We start from the raw sequence: 13,452 nt of genomic DNA on the forward strand, positions 1-13,452 counted from the left end.
AGCATCTTCCACATTCTAACCACTCTTTGGTAAATACGTTGCTCTTGAATTGTCTACTGAATTTATCGGTGACCTCCCGTTCTGAACTCCTCCACAATAGCAAACATTTTCTCCACATCAACTCGATCAAATACCTTAATAATGTTAAAAATATATCTCACTTGTTTTTCGAGAAAGAAGCTCCCCACACTGTTCAGTTTTCCCCGAAATGTAAATTCTTTCAGTTCTGACCGAAATGTTTCCTTCTTTGCTGTGAGATTCTGTGATTCAACGATTTAATTTTCACATCGTCTGGGAGATCCAAGAGGGCAAGCATGCAGGCGGTCTCTGTGATAAATTGCACCGACGATTGGACTATTAAAGCAGCTCTACTGTGTAGCTGCGATGGCCGAGTGGTTAAGGCGTTGGACTCGAAATCCAATGGGGGTTTCCCTGCGCAGGTTCGAACCCTGCTCGCAGCGATTCAACAGGTGCTCTTTTTTTATCGACGAAAGGGGATCTCATTAGAACTCCCTCCACTGCTCTTTATTACACTGATTGACGCTAAGCAGTTGTTCGAACTGGAAACATTAATAGTATATCGGTATTAATTGTTAGTTTGTTGGAAACTATCTGCAAAAATCAGTGAGCAATATACACAACATGAAAAAATGCCTTTTAATAAAGATAAGTGCATTGTTTGGGAGGAACTCACCTTTCGTTAATGAGTGCGAACGAGGTTTAGTTTTATAAAGATGAACAAGTTTTGCCAAAATGACCACGGCAGTGTTTGACGTTGCAATTTTCTGATAACATCAGTGTTTGCATCAAAGTAGATGCCTTATCCATTAAGCGACGTGGCCCCTGCAGTTTGCAGCAGACGAATGTACAGCAAAATTCTAAAGGGTTAAAGTGTAATAAAAAGTCAAGCATGAAATCTCGGTTCTGCAATGCAAGGAGTATTCGGAACCCAGGAGAGGGCTCTGAGCTAGTTAGAGTGGGTGAGAGCTCAGATCACAGGAACGCAAGTAAAAATGCAAAAGGCAGGAGGCAACAGAGCAGAGTAGCACTGGGGCAAGTGTAAACGACAAGGTGATAGGAAGGGACAATATGTATGAAAATAAAGGGGCTGCAGGAGAGGACAAAACTAAAAATCATGGTTTAAAAACTAGTATTAAAACACTTTACCTAACCGCACGCAACATTCGAAATAAAGTAAATGAGTTGACGGCACAAATCATCATAAATGGGTATGATTTGATGACCATTACAGAAACGTTGCAGGTTGGCCAGGACAGGGAATTAAACATACAGCGGTATCTGACAATTCGGAAAGATAGACAAGAAGGGAAAGGAGGTGGAGTAGCTCTGTTAATAAAGGATGTTGTGAGAGATGATATTGGCTCTATGAACAAAATGTTGAATCATTGTGAGTGGAGATTCGAGTTGTCAGGGGAAAAAGTCACTGGTGGGCATAGTTTATAGGCTCCCAAATAATAGCTTCACCGTGGGGCGGGCAATAACCAAGGGAATAATGGAGGCATGTGAAAAAGAAACGGCAGTTATCATGGGGAATTTTAACCTACATATCGATTGGTCAAATCAAATCGCACTGGGTAGCCTTGAGGAGGAATTCATAGAATGCATACGGGATTGTTTCTTAGATCAGTATGTTACAGAACATACAAGGGAGCAAGCTATCTTAGATCTGGTCCTGTGTAATGAGACAGGATTAATTAACGATCTCCCAGTAAAAGCTCCTCTCGGAATGAGTGACCACACTATGGTTGAATTTGCAATACAGATTGAGGGTGAGGAAGTAGTGTCTCAAACGAGCGTACTATGCTTAACCAAAGGTGACTATAGTGGGATGAGGGCAGAGTTGGCGGACGTAGACTGGAAACACAGACTAAACGGTGGCACAATTGAGGAATGGTGAAGGACCTTTATGGAGCTCTTTCATAGTGCTCAACAAAAATATATTCCAGTGAAAAAGAAGGGCAGTAAGAGAAGGGATAACCAGCCGTGGATAACCAAGGAAATAAAGGAGAGTATCAAAATGAAAACCAATGTGTATAAGGTGGCGAAGGTTTGTGGGAAACTAGCAGATTGGGAACATTTTAAACGACAGCAAAGAATGACGAAGAAAGCAATAAAGAAAGGAAAGATAGATTACGAAGGTAAACTTGCACAAAACATAAAAATAGTTAGTAAAAGCTTGTACCGATATATAAAACGGAAAAGAGTGACTAAAGTAAATGTTGGTCCCTGAGAAGATGAGAAGGGGGATTTAATAATGGGAAATGTGGAAATGGCTGAGACCTCAAACAATTATTTTGCTTCGGTCTTCACAGTGGAACACACAAAAACCATGCCAAAAACTGCCGATCACGGGAATGTGGGAAGGAATGACCTTGAGATAATCACTGTCACTAGGGGGGTAGTGCTGGACAGACTAATCGGACTCAAGGTAGAAAAGTCCCCTGGTCCTGATGAAATGTATCCCAGGGTATTAAAAGAGATGGCGGACGTTCTAGCAGATGCATTCGTTATAATCTACCAAAATTCTCTGGACTCTGGGGAGGTACCAGCGAATTAAAAATCAACAAATGTAACGCCTCTTTTTACAAAAAGGGGGCAGATAAAAGGCAGGTAACTATAGGCCGGTTAGTTTAACATCTATAGTGCGGAAAATGCTTGAAGCTATCATTAAGGAAGAAATAGCGGGGCATTTAGATAGGAATAGTACAATCAAGCAGACGCAACATGGATTCAGGAAGGGGAAAGCATGTTTAAATAATTTACTGGAATTCCTTGAGGATATAATGATCATGGTGGATAGAGGTGTACCGATGGATGTGGTGTATTTAGATTTCCAAAAGACTTTCGATACGATGCCACACAAAAGGTTACTGCAGAAGATAAAGGTACGCAGAGTCATAGGAAATCTATTAGCATAGATAGCGAATTGGCTAGCTAACAGAAAGCAGAGAGTCGGGATAAATGGGTCCTTTTCAGGTTGGAAATCGGTGGTTAGTGGTGTGCCACAGGGCTCGGTGCTGGGAACACAACTGCTTACAATATGCATAGACGACCTGGAAGAGGGGACAGAGTGTAGTGTAACAAAATTTGCAGATGACACAAAGATTAGTGGGAAAGCGGATTGTGTAGAGGACACAGAGAGGCTGCAAAGAGATTTAGGGAGGTTAAGTGAATGGGCTAAGATTTGGCAGATGGAATACAATGGCGGAAAATGTGAGGTCATCCACCTTGGGGAATAAAAACAATAAAAAGGAATATTATTTGAATGGGGAGAAATTACAACATGCTGAGATGCAGAGGGACCTGGGGGTCCTTGTGCATGAAACTTCATGGATCCCAAAATGTTAGTTTGCAGGTGCAGCAAGTAAGCAGGAAGGCGAATGGAATGTTGGATTTCATTGCGAGAGGGATGGAGTACAAAAGCAGGGAGGTCCTGCTGCAACTGTGTTGTTGAGGACGCACCTGGAGTATTGCGTGAAGTTTTGATCACCTTACTTTAGGAAGGATATACTAGCTTTGAAGGGGGTACAGAGACGATTCACTAGGCAGATTCCGGAGATGAGGGGGTTACCTTATTATGATAGATTGCGTAGACTGGGTCTTTACTCGTTGGATTTCTGAAGGATTAGGGGTGATCTGAAAGAAACATTTAAAATAATGAAAGGGATAGACAAGATAGAGGCAGAGAGGTTGTTTCCACTGGTCGGGGTGACTAGAACTAGCGGGCACAGCCTCAAAATACGAGGGAGCCAAATTTATACCGAGTTGAGAAGGAATTTATTTTCCCAGAGTGTTGTGAATCTGTCGAATTCTCTGTCCAAGGAAGCAGTTGAGGCTCGCTCATTGAATCTATTCAAATCACAGATAGATACATTTTTAACCAATAAGGGAATTAAGGGTTACGGGGAGCGGGAGGGTCAGTGGAGCTGAGTCCACGGCCAGATCAGCCATGATCTTGTTGAATGGCGGATCAGGCTCGAGGGGCTAGATGGCCTACTCCTGTTCCTCATTCTTATGTTCTTATAATGAGGGATTACGCAGTGGAATTGTATTTAGATCAGTTCCATACTTTGCACTGCAAACCAATCAGCGGCAGTGAGCCTTTCACTGATTGAAATACGAGAAGTACTAAATCCCCGGAGGATATGGAACTGTTCATTTAATGCTGGAAACACTCCGCGGGGCCACCAGCTCTCGGCAGAACTAATGTTTTGCAGTATTGCTTCAATGTATTACAGGTTTGGTGTGAGTTTCGTCCCTGAATGTTTAAGCTGCTCTAAAATACTTGCAGCCCAACTGCACCACCAAAATTAAAATAAATGGCCTGTAATGGGTTCGAACTCGCCAATTGGGCGTTAGTAACACCAAGCGCTAACCAAGTGAGGCAATCGGCCTTCATGCTATGTACTTTCTTATGGCAGTTTTACATTAAAATGATAGCATTCCTATAGCGACTTTCACCTCAGCACTTCCCAAAGCAGTTCACAACAAATTAATTACTTTTAAAATGTGATCACTTTGTAGTGTAGGACATGCAAAAATGTACAGCTTGGAAGGAGGCCATTTCAGCCAATAGTGCCCGAGGAGGCCGATCTCGAGCTTTCCAGCCTAATTCCCACTTCCCAGCTCTAAGTGCGTCCTATGGGTTACAGCAATTTAAGTGGCATCCAAGTATTTTTAAAATGTGTCAGGGTTTCTGCCGCATTGAGGCATTGAGTTCCCGACCACCATGACGCCCTGGGTAAAGACATTTATCCTCGCAGCTCATCTAACCCTCCCCCTAATTCATCATCATAGGCAGTCCCTCGGAATCGAGGAAGACTTGCTTCCACTCTTAGCATGTGTTCTTAGATGGCTGTACAGTTCAATACGGGAACCACAGTCTTTGTCACAGGTCAGACAGACCGTCGTTCAGGGAAAGGATGGGCAGGGAGCCTGGTTTGCCACAGCTCATTCCGCAGCCTGCACCTGATTTCTGCATGTTCTCGGCGACGATACTCGAGGAGCTCAGCACACTCCCGGATGCACTTCCTCCACTTCGGGCGACCTATGGCCAAGGACTCCCAGATCACAGTGGGGATGTCACACTTTATCAGGGAGGCTTTGAGGGTGTCTTTGTAACGTTTCCTTTGTCCACCTTTTGCTCCGAGTTCCGAGAAGAGCGCTTGCTCTGGCAGTCTAGTGTCTGGCATATGGCCTGCGCAGCGGAGCTGATCAAGTGTGGTAAGTATTGCAATGCTGGGGATGATGTCTTGGACGAGGCCGCGAATGTTTGCGCGTCTGTCCTGCCAGGGGATTTGCAGGATCTTGAGGAAACATCGCTGGTGGCATGTCTCCAGCGACTTGAGGTGTTTACTGTACATAGTCCACGTCCCTGAGCCATACAGGAGGGCGGGTATTACTTCAGCCTTGTAGACCATGAGCTTGGTGAAAGTTTTGAGGGACTAATCTTCAAACACTCTTTTCCTCAGGCGGCCGAAAGCTGTACTGGCGTACTGCAGGCATTGTTGGATCTCATCATCAAAGCCTGCTCTTGTTGATAGGAGGCGCCCGAGAGAGGGAAATTGGTCCACCCCGAAATTAGTTTAAATCTATTCCCCCTGGTTGTTGACCACTCTGCAAAGGGAAACAGGACCTTCCTACCAACACTATCTAGAGCCCTCATAAAGTTATGCACCTCAATATAGTCTCCCCTCAGCCTCCTCTGGTCCAAAGAAAACAGACTCAGCATTTCCAATCTTTCCTCATCACCAAAATTCTCCAGTCCAGGCAACTTTTTTGCAAATCTCCTCAGTACCCTTTCCAGCGCAATCACAGCTTTTTTTTGAAATGTGTTGACCGGAACGGCACACAGTACTCCAGCAGCGGCCTAACCAATGTTTTATACAGTCAAGTACAATGTCCTTGCTGTAACCAGCAGAGTTACGGACCGAGAGCTGGTAAGTGGGATTCGGTTGGATAACCTTTTGTTGGCTGGCGCAGATACGATGGTAAGTACTGCAGGGATTCCAATACGACCAAGTTGATCTCTTGGACTAATTTTGATCGCGTGGATGGAGAGGAATGTTAACAGATTTTTTCTGCACAATTGGCCTGGGTTTTTTTTCTGCTTTTTTGCTTCTCCCATGCGTTCGCATGGCTCGGGTTGGGGCGGTGTGTTTAATTTTTCGGTGCAAGGTGTGTAGAAGTTGTGTGGGGTGGACTTATTGGGCTGGGCGTTCTTTATCTTTCCGCCATTGTCATACTTCACAGGTTCATATATAGCCTTCAGGGTTGTTGATCAAAGGGCCCTGTGGCTCTTTGTCGGCTGGCATGTATACTATGGGCCGAATTGGCCTCCTTCAGCGCTGTGGATTTCTAGATTTATATTTACTTTCACAGCCCCAGACTATTCCTTCACAGTCCCAGAAAGCTGCAACACATATTCAGACGGCTCTTTCACAGTCCCAGACTCTACCTTCACAGATTCACAATCTTCCGACACAGTCCCACAATCTACCTTCACAGATCCAGACTTTTCCTGCACCGACCCAGACAGCAGCTAAACAGACCCATGCAGCTCCCGCAAAGAGGGGTACTGATCCTACACCGATTCAGACATTACTGCACAGATCCATACACTCCAGTGCAGACAGGCAAAGCTCATGCACAGCATCAAAATGCTTGTGCACTGACTCAGACAGATCCTTTCAGAGACCCAGCATCACCTGCACAGGAGCAAACATGTCCTCATCAGCCGCAGACAATACCAATACATTTCCAGAGAGTTTCGACAGAGACACTGACATTTCCTTCGCGAAAGTAGGCAGCTCCTGTACAGAACCAGACAGGTGCTACACTGAAGCAGGGATTAACAGCACAGGCATAAACCTTCCTACACAAACCCATACAGCTCCGTTCAGAGACATTGGGACCTCCGAGACAGATTAAGTCCCTCCTACATAGACATAGACAGCTCTACCCTGGCCAAGGCATCACCAACACAGATCCAAGAACTCCTACACAGATATAAGCAGTTCTTGCACGGGCGCAGACTGTTCCGACAAAGGACCAGACTGCTCGTTCACCGAGCCAGACAGCTCGCTTCGGAGATGCAGACATCTCATTTAAAGATAAAGACAGCACCGGTACTGAATCAAAAAGCTCAATGCAGAACCACACTGACCCAGGGAGATCAACCAGAGACAGACACACTCCATCACAGATGCAGACTCTCCGGCACAAAAAGAGACAACTCTTGCAGAGACCCAGTCAGCTCCAAACCTGACACATGGAGCTGCAACACAAAGCCCGACGCTCCTACACAAACCCGGACAACACTTAAACAGACACAGTCAGCTCAAATTCTGATACAGGCAGCTGCAACACAGACCCAGACAGCACCTAAAGAGACCCAGAAACTATTACACAGAAACAGAAGGTTCTTACAATGACACAGACACTCCTACCTATACTCAGAGAGCTTGTCATTGAATCCAATGCATAATGCTGCAGATAACTGAATTAAATAGGCTTACAAAGGACAGCATAGCGTATACAGTCTTTCTCGAATATTCTGGAGTCTTTCTTGATTTAAATCTATCAGCATAGCCATCTATTCCTTTCTACCTCATATGCTTGTATAGCTGCTCCGTAAATGTATCTATAGTATTCGCTGGAACCACTCCTACGCTTTTGAGTTCCACATTCTCATCACTCTTTCCAGAAAGAAGTTGTTTCTGAATTCTCTATTTGATTTCTGGATTTCTTGATGACTATCTTATATTGGTGGCCTCCAGTTATGCTCTTCCCCACATGTGAAAACATTCTCTCTGTAAACACTCCATCAAAACCTTTCATAATTTTAAATAAATCTATTAGATCACCCCTATAGATCAATCTTCAAGAGAAAAGAGACCCAGCTTGTTCAGTATTTCCACTTATGAATAACCTCCCATTTCTGGTAGCATCCGTGTAAATCTTCTCTGCACCCTCCCAAATGCCTCTATATCATCTTTATAATAGGATGACCAGAACTGCATGCAGAACTCTAAGTGTGGTCTAACCGAGGTTCAATACAGGTTTAGCATAACCTTTCTATTTTGCAATTTTATACCACTAGAAATAACCTCCACTTCTTAGTTACCTTTATTTTGTCTTGCTAAACTCTGTGACAATTTTTGTGATTTGTGTAGTGTACTCAGATATCCTATTGTTCCTCTACCCCACCGAGAGTCGTTTGTGCCAAGTAATTAGTGACCTCCATATTCTTCCTACCAAAATGTAATACCTCACATGTGTGTGTGTGGAACTTAATTGAAAATTATCTGCCCATTCTGCGTGTTATTAATGTTGTCCTTAATTTGTTGCAGCCCTCCTCAGTTTCAATTTCCTCCAATTTCGTATCATTGGCAAATTTGGAAATTCTGTTTTTAGTTCCAAATTCTAAATCGTTAAAATAAATTGTGAACAATAGTGGTTCCGGCATTGATCCTTTTGGAACACCACTACCCATCTTCTGCCAATGTGAATATCTGCCTTTTACCTCCAATCTCTGATTACAGTCTTGAAGCTAGCTCGCTATGCATTCTGCTGCTTATACCCTGACGTTGCTCAGCAGGTTATTATTGGGTATCACAGCGAGGGTCTTTTGAAAATCTAGATACCTTATACTTATTGCATGATCAATGTATACCCTCTCTATAACCTCTTCAAACATTATGAGTTTGGTCCAGCAGTACTTTCCCTATTGAAATCCATGCTGATTATTCATTTTTATACTTTTGGTTTCTAGATGTTCTTCTATTTTCTCCATTAGTAAGGGTTCCATTATTTTCCTATATAAGTAACAATCATACCCCTTGACCAACGAGCTGATTAGCTGAGACAAGCAGGGAGTACAGCATTTAATTCCCGCCGAAAGCAATTCAGCCATTCCCGCTTTCTATTGTGTAATACAGCGACATCAAGTTGTTGTCCTGTCAGTCTCGGATCAGGCTTTTTCTGTTTAAAAGGATTGCGCTCTCAGTGCTGCTTCATTCAGTGTGTGTTTAAAAAAATGCGACGTGCTAGCTGCCGTGGCTGGGTGGTTAAATCATTGGATTAGGAATGTAATCGAATTGCTTCTGAATAAGTTCGAGCCCTGTTCACAATGAATCAGTAGCTGTAGGCATTCGCACGTAATCCGCTCTGTTTGGAGGTCGTTTGAGGTGTAATTGTTTTGAATAATTTTGCAGCAACTTTTCGGCCACCTGTTCCGTCACGCTCACCCAATCATCCACTCGTGTGAGTCCAGAGGATTGGGACATTTCTATAATCCAGCAAAGAATGACTAACAATATGGTTAAAAGAGGGTAGATTATGAATGTTAACTTGAACGAAATATAAAAACAGATAGTAAGAGTTTCTATCGGTATGTAAAAAGGGAAAGAGTGGCTAAAGTAAATGTTAGTCTCGTGGAGGATGAGACTGGGGCATTAATAATCGAGAACCGGGAAATGGCAGAGACATTGAACAAATATTTTGTTTCAGTTCTCACGGTAGAAGTCAGTAAAAACATTCAAATAGTGGATAATCCAAGGGCTATATGGAGGGAGGAACTTAATACTATCATTATCACTAATGACGCAGTATGAGGTAAAATAATGGGACTAAAGGCGGACAAGTCCCCTGGACCTGATGGCTTATATCCTATGGATGCATTGGTTGTATCCACAGGATATAAGCCATCAGGTCCAGGGGTCCAATGGAGGACTTGCTTCCACTCCCAAAGTGAATTCTTTGATGGCTGAGCAGTCCGATACGAGAGCCACAGACCCTTTCACAGGTGGGACAGACATTCGTCAGGGGAAGGGGTCGGTAGGGCTGGTTTGCCGCACGCTCCTTCTGCTGCGTGCGCCTGGGCTCTTCATGCTCCTTGCATCGAGCCTCAAAGAGCTCAACGCCCTCCCGGATGGATTTTCTCCACCTCGGGCTATCTGCGGCCAGGGTCTCACAGGTGTCAGTGGTGATGTCGCACTTTCCCAGCGAGGCTTTCAGGGTGTCCTTATAACGTTTACGCTGTCCTCCTTTGGCTCGTTTACCATGAAGGAGTTCCGCATAAAGCATTGCTTATGGAGTCTCACATCTGGCATGCGTGCTATGTTGCCTGCCCAGCGCAGCTGATCGAGTGTGGTCAGTGCTTCAGTACTGGGGATGTTACCCTGGTCGAGGACACTGATGTTGATGCGTCTGTCCTGCCAGGAGATTTGCAGGATCTTGCGGAGACATCGTTGGTGATATATCTCCAGCGACCTGAGGTGCCTTTTGCACATCGTCCATGCCTCAGACCCATACAGGAGGGCGGGTACTATTACAGCCCTGTAGACCATGAGTTAGGTGGTAGATTTCAGGGCCTGGTCTTCAAACAGTCTTTTCCGCAGGCGGCCGAAGGCTGCACTGGAGCACTGGAGGAGATGCTGAATCTCCACATCAATGTCTGCCTTTGTTGATAAGAGGCACCCCCTCATTTCCAATGGAATTCTTCCAGTCACACAGCCTTCGTTCAATCAAAAAATATCTAGATTATGAATCAATTATTTATTTATTTAAAACAAATCAAATTCAATTTTTTTTAAATAAAAATTAAATGTATTTATTTTCTTAAGTTGTTTAATATATATATATTTGTAAATTGGCTTTCAGTGGGCTGGTTTTACGTACCTCCCTCTTTCCTGCCTGTCTATCACCTGTGGCTTCAATAACCGTCTCTGCCCCGCGTGGTCCTGAGCCCCACTGCACAATTGCCTTCAGTGATGATAGAAATCTCACTTTATTCATTTAAAAGGGAACTGCGGTCAGTCAAGGGTGATTCTGCATCTGGGTAAAAGGGATGTTATTGCAGTCCCCGATCATTCTGTATCTCTTTAAAAGGGCTGGTTGTCAGTTCCGGTTCATAATCTTTCCCTTTAAAACGGATTGTCTCATAAACCCGGGTCATCCTTTATAGTTTGAGAAGGAGTATGATTTCAGCTGCAATGACCGAATTGTTAAACTGTTGTGTTCCAATTTACATTGGGGTTTCCTCTGCCGGGTGCGCACCCAGATCGCAGTGCATCTGTTCATTTACTCGAAATATGCTCATCTTTTCCTCAATCCACTCCTTGATTTTGCTCGCAATATACACAACAACACATTGGGTGATGGGGGCAGCGGCCGCGTGGTCTAATGGATACAGCGTCTGACTTCGATTATAACCGCGAACTTATCAAAACATTGCAGAGTCGTATCTTGCCGCGGTCAATTGACCCGCTGCCTGAAATTTTATATTCGTTGTTTTGATTCTGCCGAGAAACCAACCATCACTTCCAGTCACTCAGCTGAAGGAAAGGAAGGATGTTTGCTTTAGGAATCTAATAGCACGTTTTCATCATTGTCGATCTGCATGCACGGGCGCAGCAAGCTGTGAAGTGGACTTTCTTGCACATTATTTCTGTTGGGTTACAAAAAGCAGGAGATTGAAAGGCTGACGCTTGGCTGAATAAAAGGCGAGGTGGCCGAGAAGTTAAGGCGATGAACTACTAATCAATTTTGTTCTACGCGCATGGGTTCGAATCCCATCCTCGTCGTATTTGTGTTCAGCTTTGACTCCCCTGGTCACTTTGTCAATCACATTAACCTCATCGCCGAGTTTCCCTTTCACTGACAAGGATGCTGCACTTTGCTCATGTTATGTCTCAAATTAATAATATATTCGTCAAAAGGATAACAGTTGCAGGACTGCGGAGAGGGGGACTAATTAGATAGCTCTCTGAGGGACAGCGCAAGCACGATGGGCCTAATATCTTTTCTCACTACCGTCAGAATCTGAGAGCTGCGCTTTTCACTGTCGGCGGCTCTTGTTCTCGGGTTATGATTCTCGCTTAGGAATGATCACATTTGAAATGCGTGAGGTCTCGGGCCAAATCCTGAACGAGCCCCGTCATTTTTTATTCAAAGTTCCGCTTCTCACAGCCGCTTGACATGTGAGAAAACAGACATATTTCACATTAAAACGTGTAATTTTGCGCCGATTGTTCCCACAGCGTCCAAATCCCAGAGCAAAGTGAAACTCACACAACTGAGTAAAGTTAAAGTATCTCAAAGGTACTCGGCTCTGTGATTCGTGGATAACCTAAACCCGTGTTTAGTTCCGGCCAATAATTGATCAGTATATCCTCCTGTCTGTCCGCATCAGCTCTGCTCAGTGGGGATACGCATACATTCAGCGTCAATCTCCACCTCTGCCCTGAATATGAAGGCGTCTTCTTTCTCTGGAGCTGAAAAGATGTGAGAAGCTAGCTTTTGAATTAGCCTCTTGGTTGACGGATTCAGAGCGGACAGGAAATCAATCCGGGGTGGCCAAGCTACCTGGTCTGATGAAAAGGCGTTGACACCTAATATTGCAGGCATGTTATAGTCTTCTGGCCTCAACATTAGGTTCAACGTATCGGGTGATAAGCACCGCTCCCATTGTCTAGTAATGGTTCTGCTATTCCCACGAACACCTCCTTTGGACCATCCTTTGTAACCTTATTACCCGATTACCACCCACATTGCCTTCTCCATTGTGCCATTTATTATTTAATCACTCCTGCGTTCCACTGTATCACAGACATTCCCATTTGACCTTTCTCGCTGCGTATTATTTCCAGGCGCTATTTTTGTTGAAAAAAATCTGTAATCTTGAAATGTTTCCTAAAATATCGGAATGATTATCCGACAGAACGTGAAACCGGGTTCTGCATCCACAGAATCTGCACGATCTGCTGAGTTTTACATATTTATCTGTTTTTATTCATTCTATTTCCGTGTCCCTTTTAAGGGGATGTGCTGTCTGTCCGAGATCATTCTCTATCTGTTTAAAATGGTGTGCTATCAGACCCGCATCATTCTGTGTCTGTGTAAAAGCGATGTGCTGTCTGTCCCGGAGTTCACATTTCAAATTTCAAAAACTGCCTTAGAGGGTGCAGGAATTTTAGTTTGTGTGTGTGTTTGTGTAAGCCAGTGTGTGTGCAAACGTGCTTTGCGATCTTACTATCATGTGAGAAAAATGCATTACATGCAGCTTGAAACCGTACTGATTTGATTGAACACTCCTTCGTGGACTCTCTGACGGTAGAAGAATCTGCTGTGGGATTTTGCTATTCCACATCTAAAAGAAGGGAAAATACACAAGTTAGAAATATAGCGATTTTATCGAGGGCTTGCGTGTGGGCTGTGTGACATGATGACATCCTCCACCCTTATTTTCAAATTCAAATCAAATGAAATAAAATCAAGAAAAGACGAGACAAGACAAGACAAGACATGACTGACTGACTGACTTTGTATATTTAAATATATGTATATTTATATCCAATCCCAACTTTTTAACTTCCAAAATAAATGTACTTTTTCTGTTCTGCCTGCACGGGGCTCGATTATATTTGACCT

The 13,452-nt window shown here is 43.9% G+C and overlaps 1 non-coding gene across 1 annotated transcript; it reads left to right on the top strand.

Moving 5' to 3' along the window:
• The first annotated feature begins 378 nt into the window (after nucleotides 1–378).
• On the top strand, nucleotides 379–461 carry trnas-cga (transfer RNA serine (anticodon CGA)). The gene has a single exon. It is a non-coding gene; the product is annotated as a tRNA-Ser (tRNA).
• The last annotated feature ends 12,991 nt before the right edge of the window (nucleotides 462–13,452 follow it).

Source organism: Pristiophorus japonicus, unplaced genomic scaffold (genome assembly GCF_044704955.1).
Source record: "Pristiophorus japonicus isolate sPriJap1 unplaced genomic scaffold, sPriJap1.hap1 HAP1_SCAFFOLD_61, whole genome shotgun sequence".
NCBI classification, from domain to species: Eukaryota; Metazoa; Chordata; class Chondrichthyes; family Pristiophoridae; genus Pristiophorus; species Pristiophorus japonicus.